A 19859-nucleotide genomic window follows, 5' to 3' on the forward strand; every position below is an offset into this window, starting at 1 on the left:
AACAATACTCACAAAGTGATTGCTTCTGTACACTCTGGGGGTGGTGTGTCAGCACCATGACCTAAGATTGAACCAGCTGAAACCAGTAAATTACCTTTTAAACAGTTCCAGCCAGGTGCCGGGCGCTGTAGAGCTGGGCTGACCACTGCTCTCCCTTTTGGAGGAGGAAACCAAAAGGAGGCTCTGAGAATGTCCAGTTGCAGAAGGCTACTCAGGGGCTCACAGCAGAGCCTGGCCTCTGCTCCAGATGTTTCTGACTCCAAAGCCCAAATGCTTCACCACAAGACTTTGTGCTCCTTCCTAAAGAGCCTAAACACGAAATGCCTAGGAATTTGACTGAAATAAATGATTGAGCTTCACAGAGGGAAAGAGGTCTTATAAACTGTATTTCCAAACCAGGCAGAAATGTTACAAATACACGTTATTGGTCACTGGGGTTCTTGGATGATGCACTATGCCCAGATCAGCACGATATCGCGTGGTGTTTATTAGAAAAGTAATTCCCATCGCAGATCACCAATTGGTATGTGCACAGCCTCTGAGTTATGAAGGACAACACACATACCTACCTATGTAAGGAAATGGAAAAGTAATGATCTGCCTCATTGAAAGAGAACAACTTACTTTTCCCCCTAAATGAAATATTATTAGATTTTGAAGGGCATTAGCAGAAAGGAAATGCACTGAGGAAATGCTTTTTGCAGCCTCTACATGTGTTGAACATATGACCGGTACCCCCAGGTACCTCCAGCCCACGTTTTGGCCAATTTCTGGGGAGCAGTTTTGCATAAGAGAAGACGAACTCCAAGGTGTTCCTATGGAGACCCCATGTGAAAGATTCCAATGGGTGCAGAGGGTGGTAGACACAGCCTTAATCAAAAGAAGAACTCGGCCACTGAGGCAGAAACTCGGGCATGTGGGAACATACACGTAACAGTCCTCACTTTCAAGAGCTTTTCAGGTTCCATTGTGGCTAAATGCCAGCAGAGACCCAGAGAAGGGACCCAGGGCCCCAATCTGAAGAATGCCTTCCCTGATTGATTTCAGAATGAAGATTCGTTGTCACAGAGGACAAGGAGACAAAAGGACACAGGATGGTGGGAACCACTTGGGGCATTTTTAGGACAGGTTTGAACAGTGAATAGTGAGATGTTCACAACAAGAACCTTGATGTTGCTTTTAATTTCACAGAAGTGTGAGTCTGTGAAGTTGATGGAGCAGGAGGTAGCAAGGGGCAACGTGGTGAGAGCAGAAGCCACTTCTCTAGAGGGCCGGAAAGGGAAATAACCCCATGTCCCAGATCTGCTTCCAGAGATTAGTGAGGCACCTAAATCCAGCCCCATCTCCAAACTGGGTGAACTCAGACCTCTTCGGATCGTTACATGTTAGGATCAGAGAGGACATTGTCCTCCTGTCCTCATCTGTTGCATGGTTCTCTCTCCTACACAGAGCGTGATGGGGTGAAGGGGTGCTGGCCCATTGGGGGTTCCATCCAGTGGAGCTGTTGGACATGCCATGGACCCAGGAAGAAATCAGCCTCACTAAGCATGGGGTTACAAAGGATGCTGCTAATTCTGGTTTTGCCCGCTCTATGTCATAGGCTCTTGGCGTCACACCAGTGAAAGGCTGCTGATTCCAATATTTGTATATGACAGACCTGAGACCCTAAACTTGGTAATGAGAATTACAGCCATTTCTCAGTCTCCTCAAGATGGAGCCATAAAAGCTATGTGCAAATTATACATATATAATTCACACGTTAAAATCCATCTCTAGAATGGAATAACGTGGGGACCAAATGAATGCTTTCATAAATAGGAATGCAATCATTGCTGAGGTTTTGCTCTCGGAGGCCTATATATTCCCAGTGGTTTTTTAATGTGTTAAATCTTAAGTGGAGTCAAACATTGTTAGGAGGAACTCAGATGAAAAGAAGCAAGACAGTATCACAGTTCCAATTAAAAAGAAGATTCTTAGCTACATCCAAAATGATGAATTAAGTCTGACATTGGCCCCGTGCCTCATCTCAGAGAATGCCCAGCAACAGCAGCAAGTGATGGTGCCATCACTTGGAAAGGCTAGTCGGCTCCATCCCTAAGGAGGCTTCTTCAGCAAGAAATTCTAATACTGGATGGAGAACAGCATCCAAATCCTTTCTGCTGGAACTTTCTCCGTCTCTAGCTGGCATTGTTTGTGACTTGTTTATTCTACAACAAGTTCTTTTTAATATTGGATATTCCATGAAATAGTTGATACGGCAAGAAAAAGACAACATACTTTTGGCCATGGATTTTTTTTTTTTTAATTTAAAAAATCATTTTAAGTTTTTTTTTTTTTTTTAACCCCACTATTTTTGTAGGATTCTGACTTTCACACCGGTCAAGATTTTTTCTTTACATCCAGTGAACTCTAACGAAGATAACGGTGGTTTCTGATGTCTAATCTCCAGTTCCTTTACACTAAGGAACAGGGGCTAAAAGAAGGATGAAAGGTGAGTTCTTGTTTGGTGTAGACGTTGCGTGTCCTCTATTATTCATGACCACTGGGCTTGGTGTGCTGAGAAGTCTACCTCTCCTTTCAGAGACCAGATGACCTTATCTTTTGCTTACAGAGGAGTCTCTAGATGGGACTTCTATGCAGGCCTTTGTTGACCTCCATTAAACATTGTCAATTCTAGCTCCAGCTCTGCTGTGCTGTGGATTTCCACCTCCAGCTTGAGAGCTCTGTGTCTGATTTCTCTCCCTGGGCTTGGAGTTCTGGCTGCAGGGTGGGAAAAGGTTATAAGGTACAGCACACAGGTGCAGTAACGTTGTGCTGGGAGGCACACCTGCAAATGAATCCTTTATTGCATGGAAACATGGTGGCCAGACAGCATCCATGTAACAATAAACAGCATTTCTGTTTCCGCTCTGCCCCAAACAGTAGCTCAGTATACAACTGCTTAATCACTTCATGCTCAATATTATGTATTACATCATACTAACACCTCCTTCTAGTTTCATCCAAAGATAGTGCAAATTGCAGGAACACTCCATCTTGCCTCCTCACGTGGCATCCCCAAGAACATAGCACTTCCATTTCAGATGACAAACAAGACTGGTCTCCAATCTTCTTTGAATGGCAGGCCTGGCATGGTCACTTCACAAGGGAGCTGTCAGCCCTTAACTGAAAATCACTCCTTGAAGTGATTTATAACTCTGCTATAAAAAGCTTTCATTTCAGCGAAAACTTGTACTTTCTTTCAAGTTTTATGACAAACGCACACAGGCAAAAGCAAGGGTGCACGCATGAGCACAATATGCTTACACACGTGCATGCACCTGGGCCCACACATGCACATGCAGCACTCCGACCCCTTGTTCTCTTACGAGAAAAGAAAAATGAATTTCTCAGAATGTTCTCAGGCAATTTAAAGTAGGTGGGGCCACTCGCCAGATAACTTTACGAACTGCCCCTTGGCACCCCCTTTAATTGCCAGCAGCCCTATTTGGGATGGCAGGTGTTTGATGGTTCTTTTGAGTACTACACTGTTGTGGGGTCTTTCATAACCGATCTTAGTGATGGCGGGAAGGTGGCAACCGACCCTAATTCCATTAAAGGCAAAAAAAGAGCCAACTGCACAATCTTGCCGAAATGCCTTGTCTCCTGTGTTCAGCCTTCTTCCTGCCGCTCTTCCAGGTAAATAACCCTCCTCCCAGACTTTCCTGCTCCCAGGGCCATATGGTGGAGGGCTAACAGGTAAGCTGGCTGGGACCTATTCAGTCTCGCTGGTATAATACATGCAGGAATTAAAAAGAAATGTACTCTTTATGCCAAGAGGATCAGGCTTCCCAGGCTGGCCAAGACACGGGGCTCTGGCCTCTTCCCTGGTGTCTGAGGTGCTGGGTTTCAGTTAGGACTCGCTTCATCTTGGAAAAGAGCCAAAGTTTAGATGAAAGTCCTTGGTAGGATGTGGTGAAAGACCCCACCAGCTCCCCAAGCAGAGTTCTGGTACCTTAGACTTGGGCAAATGCAGAGCAGAAGGCAATATTCCAAAACATAGAGCAGCAAGACACTGAACAGAAGTCAACAGCTCTTGTGACATAAATTGTTAAGGGCAAGTGAGCCACATTCTCCAAGGGGATATATTTACTCGTGGTAAATTAGGAAGTTTGGTAAACTAAATTGACTCATTCAGATCAGGTGCTTGAAACCACCTGGCCGGAACCAAGGAAACCCATTTTGCATTGATTTCCTAGGTGATCCTTGAGAGAACCTAACTCATGATAAGCGTTTTGTTCATCACTGATGGAAGTGCTCGGGTTCACGGCTATGAAATGGTGTATTCCACACCCCTCTCGTAGGATGTTTCTTTCATCTGGCTTAATCATCATTCCAAATCAAAGGTGAGAAGCTCAGGTGCAGGACTGACCTCTAGCCGGGTTCAGCTTGTTAGTACCATCTCAAATGAAAGCTTCATCTTGCAGTATGACTTACACTCCTAACCTGAGAACACAACCTAATTCCTACATTCCCTTGTATTATTTTATAGTCACTGCCACTGAGGCTGACGGTGGAAGGGTGCATTACACAGCTAGTAGATTTCAAGTACTATTAAAATGATCAGAAGTTTTATTAAGCCCCAGGAGCTGGCAGAGTATTATATCAGTTACCTAGGGCCCTCGTCTATCAAGGAAAAAGGGATTAAAAACAAATTAGAAAATTGTAACTATTTATAGTATGTAAAACACGTTTACGTGTACCATGCTAAGCAGTTTCATCCCTCTCAAGGCTTTCGGAGAGAAAAAAAGACTTTCTGAGAGTCTACTTCAGGAGTGAGTGCTAACTCGACTTAGGATAAGTCACTTAATTCTGACCACCTGCTCTGACACCTTCAGGAAGTGGGAAAGGACATCTAGATCCCTACTTACTTTATGGATATGTCACCTTCTCCCACCTCATAGTAAAAGTATATGGGGCTAGCTTTCATGTTCATGTCATGGGTTCTTGGAATAGGAGTGGAATTCCATAGTGTATAGGAAGGTCACATTTGGAAAGGAGCCCATTTCTCCGTTCAATTTGTTCAATATCTTGACTGGAAGTGCATTTTGTTCAACAAAAATGAAAGTGCCCCTTGCAGGTGGCATATAGGGTGAAAGGAACCTCTTTCACTTGGAGCACAACAAATCCGAACATAATGTAAAGATCTTCAGAAATAAAATTTACAATCCAAGAGTCTCCTAGGATTCATGCAGAACAAACAGGGTGCTGCAAAGATGGCTAAAGATGGAATGCTGTGCCTCGTGGACATGCTCAGCATCAAGTCTGGAAAAGGGATTCCAAAGTATGAAACTGGGCAGTGTTGACCCAGGGAAGAGGCACGGGGGTTAGGAGAAAAAGCAGTTGTCCCCTGATGAGCAGTTCTCAGGGACTTTGAGTCTTATTAGGAGCTTATAGAGACAAGAAGATGGTCTTGCCCAATGTCTCTAACACTTTATATCAGATATTTCAGTTTGTTTGTATTTATTTATAAATTGCATTTACTTACTACTGTTATTGAATAAATACCTCCAGGGACAATATATTCTTAGAGCCAGGTTATTCTTAGCAAGTCTTGTAAATTCCTATCTAAAAAGTTTTCTTGGTTACTATATTATTTTGGCCAATTTGTTATCAGATTAGAATGTAGTGTCATGTTTTTAACTTCATGATGTCGCAGAGGGACGTGGAAGAAAAGTAATTGCCATACTTTTCAAATGTTCTTAACTTGGTTTGCATTATTAGAAATATCTTCAATTTGTGATTTCTTTGTGGAAATTTTTTGAGATACTTGCAAATACTTGGTTTAGTTTAAATGTGATAATAAAAGATAACACCATGTAATCTGATAATTTAGAAGTGCAAGTCTCAGTAAGAGCAAATGACTGAGATCATGCCAATTGTCCCTCTGGCCTCACACCCACACTTGGAGAAGGTGAACGAGACTCTGATATGCCCACTCCTGACACTATACATTTTAAGTCAGCAAACTTCATCTCTTTCCTATTTTAACATTAAAATGGAAACAGAAATTTCCAGTCCTGTCCTCCCAGCACCCAGTGATAAGTCTTGCATACCTAGGAGGACATGTATCCTCTTAATTACAGACATTTGTGTCTCGGGCATCATGAGGATAGGTCCCCTACCTTCAGTTAATGAATCTGCACTGGAAGAGAACATGCTGATCGAAGATGTGAAGAATCTGGACAAAGTGATAAGGTGTCTTGTTATAAAACAGCAAACTATTCCAAGATAAGGAGGCTAAGGCAGGTTTCTAGAGCTAAAAACCAGACACGGGTCCAGGGGCACAGTGTGGAGACCGAGGAGACATCACTAAGTGCTGGTTGCCCAGATGACAACTAGCGTCCATGGGGCCCATCAGATCACCACACTCTCAACTGCAACCAGTCACTTTGTTCCTTGGACATGCCATGGGACAGGCTCTTCCCTTGATTAGCTCTAAAACAGGGGAATGTAAAAGACCACACAGGTCTTTATATCCGAGTGATTGAGTATCTCTGCTGGATGCTTTATAAGCATTCTTGGAAGGTGCTACAAACACAAAAAACTGGCTTCCGTCTCATCAGACCGATGGCTGCCTCCGAAATTAACTCATATTTCCTTTAGTACCCCTGAGGTGGTACCCCGGCCTTCTTCTCCCTGTAGGACATCTCCGGCCACTTGGTAGTTCAAAGGCAGTCTTAGCCACAAAGCCTTTCTTATCTCCCATAAAAAAGATTTCTTCCTCCTCTATACTTTGGTAATACTTTGTACTCAGTATAGCTTTTATTACCTTTTTGTGAGTTTCTTTCTCCTCATTCAAAGTTAAACTCCTTAAAAGCAAAGACGGTCGGTCCTTTATGTTCTCCCAAACATGGGGTGTGGTGCCTTAAAAAAGCAGGCACTCTGAGTGCATGTAGAAATGTATTACATGGACCCTCGTGCTTTGGGATTCCTGGGCACCATTTTCTAGTAGTTTCTTTTTAGGCACTAGGTTAAATAGCTTATATTTTAGTTGATACCGTAAAAGATAAAATTGCCAAATATATGTTAAAGTATCCAAGGTGAGGGCCACGTAGGCTTAATGGATTATCTGTGTAGATTGGAACGAGAACTTGAATTTCACTCACACCTGCCAACACGACAGTCACATAACTCCGAAGGAAAACCCCTTAAAAACACGCTTTTAAAAGTCACCCTAAATATTTTGGTGCCAAAATGGATCTTGCAGAACAACTATTCTGGTATGTGAAGGACCGGCTAATCAGAACTATTGATATACAAGTGTCTTACAGACTAAGGAGAAAACATTTGCAGGGTGTGTTGTGTGTGACAAAAACCCAGTCTGAGAAGTTCCAGCAAAATGGAATGTCCTCTAGTCTCCTGTTCCCTCAGTTCTGGAGCAATCCCTGTGTTTCTTCTATTCTATGTCACTTCTTGGTGTTGTAGGGATCGTAGCTTCCCCATAAAGAATGGTGTGTGCTCAACATCACCAAAGGCCTTTCAGACCAAGGCAGGAAGCTTTGGCTGGGAGCCTGGAGCCCTGGGATCAGCGTCTGACTCCATCCTGGGCAAACTTCTTCACTCATGGGTTCTTTGCTGTCCCATTATTCAAAGGAGAGGGATGATCTCTGCTATGGTTGGAGGCCTGGGAGATGAATAGGAAGACATTAAAAAGACTCTGAAATCTCTAGTAGAAGAATGTGGCTAATGATAATTACACACCAATCCAGTTTCCCAAGGAAATTACGTAAGCAGGGAAAAACAGTACTGTCATGAAATACTGTCTAATGTCAGTTAGTCTGCAATGTATTCTAAGTAGAAAACAGAAAGTCCCTCGATTTTTCACTTTAATGAGTCCAAATGAATATTTTTTAAAGATTTTATTTATTTATTTGACAGACAGATCACAAGTAGGCAGAGAGGTGGGGTGGGGGGGAAGCAGGCTCCCTGCTGAGCAGAGAGCCTGATGTGGGGCTTGATCCCAGGACCCTGAGATCATGACCTGAGCTGAAGGCAGAGGCTTAACCCACTGAGCCACCCAGGTGCCCGCCAGATGAATTTTTAAAAGTGTTTCACAGTCTCAGTGAAATATGAATCTTTCTTTTTTGGAAAGAGACACCAAGGCCTATGTTAAGAAGCAACTCAACAAAGGTTGTAAACAATTCAGTGCATGAGGTCTGGACTTAGTCATATGAACCTACCCTTGTAATGTTACCATAATTCCTACAGTGAAGAGTAGATAGTAAAGAAAATAATCTCAAATCAGTGGTATAAGACACTCTCAACTGTTTTGAGATTTTTCAGATCAAGAAGCCAACAGACATACATACCTCCTTCAATAGAATAAACCCTCCTTCTCTTTAAGCATTAGGTGGCTGTCTTCTGCATAAGCCACTTACTCCCAGTGTGAGTTACTGATAATCCTCTCTAAGGCCCCTGTGCCTGCACTGTGCTGTCTTTGACCCAACTCTTTGATGTACTAGATATAAATTCATTTTTTCACTGAATCAGCATGTGTTACATGTTGGCTTCTTCTTCCCAAATTGTTTTGGTTTTCTGCACAAGTATGCTTACTTTGGCTATAGTCAAGATGTCCTACCTTCTGGATGGCCTTGTCCAGTCTGCTAGCCCCAGGAAGCCATGATGAAGCAGGGAGGAATCTGGTTCCAAATTGATATTTGTTATTTTTGGAGCTCTCAAGAAAATTACAGGAACATTGATTCTCTTTAGTGACCTTCTGCACCTACTCAACCCCTTCTGTTGCTCTAACATAGTTTTATTTCCTTCTCTGGTTAGGGTTTTCACATGTGTGCCATGAAAGATTAATAGAATTGATGGAAATCATTCAGCCTAATTAGAGGGAGTTTTTGAAGCTCATACAATAAAACTTCATTTCCTATCTAAGATCTACAGATCAAGCTTTCCATTTCTTGCTGATGTAGTTACTTGGATATATTCACTTGTCATGAAAACTTGAATTGCCTTATCCTATTAAAAAAGGGGAATGCCTTCTGTCTGTGTCTGTTCTTTAGGATGGATGTTCACATATAATGCCTGTCCCTAAATTATTTCTAGTATTAACCAAGCCAACCAACTTTATTTCTCTTTGTACCTCAGATATCCAGTTTTATCTTACCATGACTTCAGAATTATGGTTTATCTTGAGTTCCAACCTTCCTATAAAGGAATTTGCCCGGCCCCACCATGGTGTCACTTTAGTCATGCCTGGGCTTGTCCTATTTCTTAGCTCCTAGAGACAGTCCTTGGGACACCCCTACACTATGGAAAAGTCCACTGTCCTTGAGAAGTAGTCTTGGGCAGGAGCCCTGTACTCTCCTTGGCTACTTAGCTCCAAGATAGTGACACTTGTGTCCCAACAAAGATTAAACTCCAACCTTGAACCAGGTATTAGAGAAGGGAAGTGTAAGTCTGGACTGGAAGTCATGAGTTTCAGAGCCCTCAGTCCTGTCCTGTCTTTGTGGGTCTTCACGCAATCTGCCCCCTTTTTCAGGCTAGCTCCGAGCTCATGCACCTCGAGCTCCTCGTCACCCTCAGGCCATCCAGGGACACGTCATCCTCAGAATCCGGGCCCACCTAGCTCTCTTATGTCCTGAAAGAATATCCCTTCCCTCACTCTGAATACCATCTCCTCCCTTCTCACTTTCCTAGGGTGAATGCCCTATTCCCAGTCGACTGACATGGAAATATTCCTTTCCTCTGGAGGAAACTCCCAGCAGAAAAATTACATCAGAACATCTGTGAGACATACCAAGTACCTGGTTGATCTGCTTTTCCATAGGTACTCTCTTCCCTCAGTCCTTGGGTCTCAGCCCCAGAGTTCTGGAAAACAATGGCTGCACACACAGAGCTATAAGAATAGACCACAGTTTGAAGCGAAGTGCCCTCAGAATCGGACAAGCCTAGAAATGCTGGAACGTGTACCCCACCCCCACCCAACCCACCCCCGCCCAGACAACTATGTCCCCCAGACAGAAGTTTGGCTCAATCTTCACCCAAAATTTATGTTATCAAATAGAACACTTAACTTCTCAGTCTCAAACATCTGTGTTCAGGTTAATACTAACTTCACATTTCCCTCTAGAACAGTGGTCGAATATTTGATTTACATTTTTGTAAATAAATAGCAGACTCAAGTGGTTTTCCCAGACCAAAAGCAACAATTTGCCTCTGAGGTAAATTCATGTCACTACCCTTAGAGACTGGAAATTGCTTGCAGCTTTAAATGTTTTCCTTCTTTTCCCAGCTACTAAAGATCAAGTTTCTAACAATATCTTAGGGCCAGTGCCAGCTAGGGTAACCCATTGCACGTCTGTGGAATTATGAGAACCATTGCTATTTTGAAGTCTCTACCAACTATACAATCGCATACACTGGTGGCTCTCAAAGTGTGGGCCTCAGACAAGCGGGATCACCTGGGAACTTGTTAGACGTGCGAATTTTCAGGTTTCATCCAAAACCTACCTACTGAATGAAAACGCTGGAAGTGAGTTTCAGCAAGCTATATTTTAGCAAGGTCTGTGGGTGAATCTGATCACAGGTATACACCAGCCATGCAAAATGCTTCAACAGGAATGATCTTTCAGGGGGCAAACTCACTGCAGAGTCTCCCGGTGCACCTTTTCGGTTCTGCTGCTGCCCTATGGGCCTAGTGAAGAGGGTCCATACCCAGTCCACCCCAGGGATCACAAACTCTACAACAAAAGATGTTTGACTTTTCCTTGTCTATGCCAACAGATTTTAGAAAGTTCTGTAACTACTTGAACAAATAAGGATTATGGGAGAGGACAGTGTGAGCTAAACTGAACCACTAGGCCAGAAAAAAGCAGGGTTGAGAATGCTTGAGAGTATGTGGGGGGGTGTAGGGTTGGGGAGGATTGGTCATGATCACAGCCACTGCCCCAAGAGAACAGAGAGTGTCTGCTGTTGTTTAAGTTGGCTTCTCTCCATTGCCCAAAGTAGATGTCTAGGAGACCAATTCTACAGATATCTGTTCTCTTGCTTCCCTATATTTAGATGGTGTTGTCCTAGAAGGCTCTCAGAGCTACCTAGGAGCCCAGAGCTGAAGAAACAAGTCAAGGAAGAGGTATAAGGCCAGGGAAGAGGGTACTCTTCTGGGAGTTACAGTCATGGATGGGCACACCTGCTTCTAAGGCAGAAAATACAGCTTCTACACTGATGGGAATGTTGAAGAAACACCTTCATGTCTTCTTCTGTCCTCCCATATGTTAGTGGTGCCTGCCTCCAACCCGTTGAACCTAACCAGATGCCAGAAGTCACTAGAACCCAGGTGATGCAGTCCAAAATGCTCAGCCTTCTGGGGTGCAGAGAAGGGCAAGCAGGTCGGGGCATGAGCGAAAGGGTGACTTGACCAGCACACAGACGCCCAACATCCATAAGACGTGAAGCACATGAATAAATGTCAGGGCATACTGATTAGAATTTCTATGACAAGTACAGAAACCCAGCTCAAACTGGTTTATATAATGAGAAAAATGCGTTAACTCACATCAGAGGAAGCCCAGTGGATAAAGGGGTACGGGGTGGGTTGATTTAGTCGCTCGTGATCGCCATCAAGAAGATCTAAGTATTGGCATCTCCCTACTCTACCTGAAGATTGTCTTCTTTCAGGTGTGTTTCCTCTGTTTGTGTCACTTCGTCTATAGGTCTCTGCCACCCAGATCTTCATCTGACAAGAGGCTTTCTCTCACAACAGAGTAGTGAACACTGTGGAGTGGTGGTATGTGCTTTTGTTCAGAGCTGGAACAGATTTCTTTACCCAAGCAATTCATGAGACCCCAGAAAAAGCACAAGAGAACTTACGGAAAAAGAGAAAGCTCCCATTCTAATTAGATTTTCTCCAAGTCTTTGGTAAATCACCCATCCTTTGTGCTTCAACTTCCTCCTACACAATGAAGATGTATGATGGCTGCAGCGCCACAGCAAGAGAAATTACATAATGTGGGCTCAGAGGGATTAACAGCTGCCATTGATTTGAAGGCCTTTTAAGAGGTGTTAGATGTTTTTCACACCTTTCCCTGCACCTGGTAGGTGTTGGGTCCCGTTGGTGAAGTCTCCATTTGGTCCTTGATGGGTGAGTTTTACGGCAAAGTTGCAAGGCAAGCTCAGAACTTGCCTACATGGGGATTTTTCACTTCATCATGAGCACTCTATTGCCACTGACCTACTCCTAACCCTCATCCTATCCAGAAATGGCCTGAGATTTTAATAAAGTTTGTACAAGCAAGTGTCAACAAAACAACCTACCTCTCATTCCCAGATGCTGAGACACTAAACGGAGGCACGCTCTGAGAGGAGAGCACGATGGTGATCTTGACAGTTACTGGTCACTGGCAGTTAGTTCCCTGGGATCCACGACCATCAAAAGGCAAAGCCTCCAGTTTTGTAACAGAAGCTTCATTGGGTATGTAATCAACTAACTTTGAGTAAAGCTGCATTAAAATTGGGATGTTCTTTATTTTCCCGACATATTTCTAATACTTGGCCAGGCTGACAAAATTGTTGACCCTGGCTTATGGACCAGAGGAGACTCACCTCAGGGCTTCTAAAATCCAACCACCCATTCTATGGACAGGCACAATGGTAGGAACCTCAGCAGGTGCTTGCATATGCATTTCTAACCACATTCGAAGTATGTGAACTTGGTATTTCTTAGGACATCAGTAACTTAAGTCCTGGCCAGTATAAATAAGTCAGGATCCCAGCTTCTTCTTTCATATTCAAATTTCCCTGTGAGAAACCCAGGCACATGTTTATAGTTTCTAAGTCATTTCTCTTGCAAAAAAATTAATCTAAAACTTGGACACACCACAGTACTTTCATGAGTTTCCATAGCAGCTTTTTTATACACAATGCAATGAAGTCCTTATGAAAATTATTATTATATTAATCAGCAGTGACTCATTTAAATTATAGTTTGTGATGTCTTATTTTTTAAAAAGGCCCAATTTCATTTTTATCACTGCCCCAAGTTTATTTTTTACTTAAAATTCCCATCACAACTCAGAATGGGAAATGCCACGGGAATGTTGTTTTTCAAACCGAGACTTTCGCTTTCCAAAAGAAAGAACGAGAGAATAAATGAAGATGATGATGATGCCAATAATTAGGTGCTCTGTGGTTTTTATAACCAAGCAGTTTATTGCAACTGCTTTTGTGGGTGGTGCAAAATATTTGAATAGGTTTTCAAACCAGTGGGCAATTTATTCAATATTAGTGACTGTTATTACAGGTTGAATTTTATGATCTATGGTTGATTTATTTGTATGGAAACCAGAAGCACACAACCAGCCTCGTCTTCTCTTTTGAAAGTGTTACACAGTACCTGACTCACGTTTGAGCCACTTACGAGTGTACTATAAGGCTCCGAAGGGGGAAAGCTGCTGAGAAAGCAAGTAGGTTTCAAGGAACCAGGAAAAGCTTTTGAAAGCTAGTTGGATATCCTTGCACAGCCATAAACTTGACAGCCAACGAAGGTAAAAAGAAAAACAAACCTCAGATGTGTATAGTTACACCGAATTCAGAGAATCACACTTCACCAGCCCTGCTAAATCCTCTCATCAAATAACAACCCACTCGTATCTGATGCTAAGAGAACCGAGAAACCTGAAATGGATGAACTTAATCGTTTTCTTCTCTTCATTTAGTAATAACGAGCGAAAAAGTAGGCGGAGGGATTAATTTGATAATAGGCTAGGTTAAATGTGCCATATCACTAAGCAAATACATTCTTGTTTTAGTCATAGTAAGTAGTGAAGAAAAGGATTTCTTTAGCAATTCATAAAATTATTACCAAGTCCGGAACTTAGGATAATGTTCATAAGAATGCATTTAAACAGTAACATGAATTGGTTGGCCGCTTTCATTTGCCAATTCTTAAATAAAAATCTAATGACACAATAGTCTGGTCCTAGCCACCTTTGGGGATGACCAAACTGGTTATAGACCCAGTCAATTTACCTCAATTTACATCGTATCAAGTGTTGTCTTAAACTCAAAGACAAAGTAATATCTTCCCCACGCCCAGTAACATCTACTCAAAATAGCTACACAATAAATATTTATCAAAGACATGACAGAATGACCACAAGAGTGAACAGCAGACAGAAAGTGCCCAAGAGTTCTCAGTCCTCTCTCTGTGTTTCTCTGTTTGTGTGTCTTTCTCTCAAGGACTCTAGAAGCTGCAAGATTTACTAAAGGATCACCCCATTAAAATCCAAGGATATGAGACACCTGGGTGGTTCAGTCAGGTAAGCATCTGACTCTCGGTTTCAGCTCAGGTTATGATCTCGGGGTCCTGGGATCCAGCTCTGTGTTGACCTCTGCACTGGGCTTGGTGCGTCCTTGACACTCCCTCTCTCCTTCTCCCTCTGCTCCTCCCCCACCTCCCTCTCTAAAAACAAACAAACAAACAAACAAATACTTTCTGGGTACTTTGTGGAAGGAAGGAAGTAAAGGAGGGAGGAAGGGGACAGAGAAGAAGGGAAGGAAAGACAGAGAGAGAGAAGAGAAGAAGGAAAAGAGACAAAAACAAAAATAAAATAAAACTCAATTTATCAAGTACAAGGGTAGTCGTGCAGCTCAATTAGCCAATGCTTAACTGAGAGAGTAATAAAATCCATTTTCTACCCTACTGCATTTTTATTTTAATAAGTATACAAATACTAATTCAGCTAGAATAATATTTAAGCATTAAAACTCAAAATTGCCCTCTGATAATGTAACAGAAATGTCTTGTTTTCTAATTAAATTGATCAATTTATCAATATTTTATTATTTTTTTGCCCTGCCCAAAAAGGTCTTCCTTTTACCAATATTAGTTAAAAATTCCCTTTCAGTGTTTTTGTAATTTCCCTGTTTACACCTAATCTTGCATCCATTTTGTGTTTATTTTAACATGGAAAGGGATAAGAACCCAATGTATTATTTTCCCCTGATAAATATTCAAATGTTTAATGTCATCAATATTATGCCATGATTGTTTTTCACATTTTCAGTCCCTATATGTCTTTGGATCAGTTTCTGGATTCTTTATGCATTTTATGCACTTACACTGATCTGTTTGTTTAATTATGCTCTCATGCCATGATGTTTAATTACTGTAGATTTATATTATAAATATAACTCTATACTCCACTTAGTTTTTCTGTTGGATTTTTCTGGCCTTTCCTCCCACAGTTTCTTTACCCATGAACTTGGAAGTTAGTTTATCTGGTTCTAAAAATATCACAGTAGTATTTCTGTTGGGCTCACAATAAACTTATAAACTGATTGAGGCAGAACTGACCTCGTTAGAATATTGAATCTTCCTACTGAGGGTACGATATGCTCTTCCAAGTTTCCAATATTTCCTTTATGTCTCTCAATGATTTAACATTTTGCTCGCATAGATTTTTGCATAATTCTAATTTTCTTCCTAGACATTTTCTCTTTTTATTGCCACTGCGTTTTTTCTTTATCACGTTTTTTAAATATGCGGTACACATTAATCAAGACCATTTGAAACAGAATTCAACAATCTCGAAGATAAAGACCTACATGGGTTTTGTAGCTCCCTGGTAGTGGGCAGGGAAAGATTAAACTGTGAAATGTGTGGTAAAGTCATTCCTGAGAAGTTTGTGAATGAGATGAAGAGATGCCATGAATTCCCATGGTCACTATAAATATGGGGGAGTTGTCCAAGTAGAATCAGAACTATTAGGAGTCTGAAAGCTGATTTTACCCTCCTGAAGAGGGGAAGAAGAGTAAACAGTGAGTCAGAACAGAAGGATGAAGTCCTACACAGACTAACCACTTCTCTTGTAACGAGCAGCTGCTCTTTTCCAGAGAGAAATGAAGGAGAGAAGTTCTTAAAATTCTCAAGTGCATGGATCTGAGCTAGAGCATGACACAGGTTCTTTACAAAAACAACGAATGCTAAAAAGTTGCAAAAAACAAACAACAATAACAAAATTAATAATTTGGGGGCATGTGGGTGGCTCAGTTGGTTACGCATCTGCCTGCCTTCAACTCAGATCATGATCCCAGGGTCCTGGGATGGAGACCAGCATCAGGCTCCCTGCTCAGCCCGGAGTCTGCTTCTCTCTCTCTCCTGTTCCTCCTGCTTGTGTTCTCTCTCTCTCTCTCTGTAAAAACAAATAAATAAAATCTTTAAAAAAGTAATGCTTCTTATCTAGCTTGATGTAAAGAGGTGAACATTCCAGGGCAGACATCCAGGAAAGGATCAACCAAGAACCCAGATTATGGACGATGACACAAGAAAATGAATGAAATTTAGACAGAGACCCTTATCCCTACTGTCATCACATATTTCAGCAATCCTACCAGAAGGAATTTGTCATCAGAATAATACTTTGGGTTACTTGTAGTGTGTTGTATTAATATGACTATTCATGTTATAAATGAGTAATTTGCATACAGTCTTATTCTATACTATGGATTCAGTCGTTCTTACTCAATTTACTTGTCTTTACAGAGTTCTGTATACTAGTATACAACAGGGATTCTTTACAAAGAATTTACAAAAACTCTTAGGGTCAAATTAGCCTCTTTTGAATATAGCTAAGCCTTCCTGACCGTGAATGTATATTTCTCTTAACTTATCCAGATTTTCCTTAATATCTTTGAGTAAGGGTTATTTTACAGAAATTCTTTGTAAAGAATTTACAAAAATTCTTTGTAAAGAATCCCTTTTGTAAACTAGTACAGATAGATAAAACTTGTTTGAATCCCAAGAGGCAATTAATAGATTCTGGCTTCTATAGTGCTTGGTTAATTGGTAAACCACACCCACAGAACAGAATACTTTTTTCACAGAATGCTGCTGTACCAGACATAGTTCTCCCTAAATCTGCTAAATATTACATTTTTATCACATACAATCTAAGTACAGCAAAGAAGTACAATTGACTTTTGTGGGGATGCCTGGGTGGCTCAGTTAGTTAAGCGTCTGCCTTCAGCTCAGGTTATGATCCCAAGGTCCTGGAATCGAGACCTGCATTAGACTCCTTGCTCAGTAGAGAACTTCTGCCTGCCACTCTCCCTGCCTCTCTCTCTCTCTAGCAAATAAGTAAATCTTTCAAAAAAAAAAAAAAAAGAAGAAGAAGAAGAAGAAGTGAAACTGACTTTTGATTATTGGTCTTAGATCTTTTCAACTTGATGATTCACCAATTACTTCTAAGTAATTTTTCTTCTAAGTAAGTTTTCTATGGGTACAATGATATTATCTGTAAATAATGACCCTCTTCTCCAAACCTAACCCCTCTAATATTTTTCTTGTATCACTGTGATAACTAAGATCTCCAGTAAAACATTGACTATGGTAGTGATAGGAAGCAGTCTTATGTACTACCTAACTTTAAAGGCAATGGTTCCCTACTGTTTCTGTAATAATACTTTGAAAATACAATTTTAAAGAAAACATTTACAGTAGAAAAATCTACAAAGTTCCTAAGAATAAATGTAGCAGGATATGAATAAGGCCTGTACATAAAATAACCCTTACTCAAAGATATTAAAGAAAATCTGGATAAGTTAAGAGAAATGTACATTCATAGTCAGGAAGGCTTAGCAATATTCAAAAGAGGCTAATTTGACCCTAACTTATCTGTAGATTTCTTATAACCTTCATTAAAATCTCATGTAGCTTGATAGGTTGATTTTAAAATATAACTGAAAGAACGAAGGACTGGGAATAGCAAAAACACTTCTGAGGAGAATAATTATGAAAGACTCATTATAAAGTGATAGTAATTAAGCAATGTAGTGTTTGTCCAGTGACAAATGGATTAACCAGTGGAACAGAACAGAGAATCCAGAAACAGATGCACTGATGTTAATGGACCTTTGATACATGACAAGGTGTGACATGGCAGATCGTTAAGAATGGAAGACCAACTCACAAATAAATATGGAAAAACTATCAACACATAGATGAAAAAGAAAGGAAATTAGGTTCCCACCTCAACGATAAACAAAAATCAACTCCAGATGAATTAAATGCCTAAATGCCAAAAGCAAAACGTTAACATTTTAGGAAAATATTTAGGTAAATATCTTTTAGACTTTAGGGTAGGATAGTGTTTCTTAAGCAATTGCAAAAGCGTAACTACAAAGGAAAACATTGTTAAGTTTTAAATATTGCTACATTTATAACTTAAAGCTTTTGTTCATCAAATAATGTCATAAACTTGAAGTACATATTTATAACACATCTGCAAAAACCATATCAGACTATATAAAGAACTTCTATAAATAAGTAAGAAAAAAGAAAAACAACCTAACAGAAAAATAGAAAAAATAGCTGGGCTGACATTTCACCTAAGAGAAATAGATCCAGCCAACGAAAATATGGAACAAGGCAATCACCTTCACTACTAATCTGGGAAATGCCAAGTGTGTGTAAGGATGTGGAAAAATGGGTACTTCTGACACAATGCTGATAGAAAAAGAAATTCATACAACTACTTTGGAAAATAGGTTGGTGCTACTGACGAAACCGAGATATGAATTCCTGTTTACCCAGAAATGCCACTCCTAGGTATGTATGTGTATTGGAGGCTATCCTTGCTTTGCACAATGTTGCGTTAACTGAAAGTTTCACATATTAAAACTGTGTTTCCTCACTTTGCATGGTTCCACAGCAACTGAGGTAACATTGGTAACAGTTACCACAAACCTGCCAAGCCCAGACACAGCTGGGATATGTACAAGTTTTAGTTAACATCGTTCTGTGCAATACAAAGACTGCCTATATGTACGGGTGTATGCAAGTGTGTATGCACACACTTATGTATGAAATCAAAAGAAATGTATGCATATGTGCACCAGGACAGAGGACAAGAACACTAATTACAGTACTGTTCATAATATCCAAAACTTCAGAAAAAATCCAAATGTCCAACAAAAATAGAAAGGGTCAATGAACTGTGGTTTATTTAGACAATGGTGTATTATACAGCAGAGAACAGAGCTGAACTACAGGTATATCACAATGTAGATGGGTCTTATAAGCATAATTTGAACAAAAGAAGGGAAACCTACAAGAGATCATATAATACAAATCAATGTATATACAATTCAAAAATAAACTCTCTTTTAGGGATTCATACATAAGTGGTAAAATTAAAGAAAAGGCAGAAAATGATTATCACAAGGCTTGGGATAGTGATTCCTTCTCCTTGGGCGGGAGGAACTGTCCTTGGGAACACACAGAGTGATCTCTACAGCTCTGGGATTGTTTATTCCTTGGCTTCCGTGTTAGTTGTATACTACTATAAAGTGTGAATTGTTTTACATTTTTTTTTAAACCACAAAATTTTAGAACTTAAGGATCGTTAAGTATAATTTCAGTCAGTCTTCCCTTTCTAGTCTAAATTAACAAACAAACAGGAACCACTGAATTCAGAGATTTCCCAAACTTGCATGCCTACCCTAAACACTTGGGAGCCATAAACACAGATACCTCGTTCCCCTCTGCAGGACTTACTTTAATGGATACTTGAAAAGGGCCCTGTAATCTGAAAATTTTCTAAGTGATTTTGTTGCAGCCAGCTCAAGGATGACATTTTAGAATTGATGGTCTAGCTGGTGGTTGAACATCTGTAACTTTAGGAAACTGAACAGCCTTTGGACCTTGAAATAAAGCCTTATAACTGAACTCGTACATTTCAAAGAGTCAAGGAAATAAAGGCAACTTTTTAAAGTCTCCCAGAAAAGCTTTATTGTTATTTCAGGGAAATTATTCAATACCAGATCCATGAACTTTTAAGTAATGTTACCTAATTTTCATGACATAGAGT

The sequence above is a fragment of the Enhydra lutris genome, unplaced genomic scaffold (assembly GCF_002288905.1).
Source record: "Enhydra lutris kenyoni isolate GAN:26980312 unplaced genomic scaffold, ASM228890v2 scaffoldscaffold51, whole genome shotgun sequence".
Taxonomy (NCBI): domain Eukaryota; kingdom Metazoa; phylum Chordata; class Mammalia; order Carnivora; family Mustelidae; genus Enhydra; species Enhydra lutris.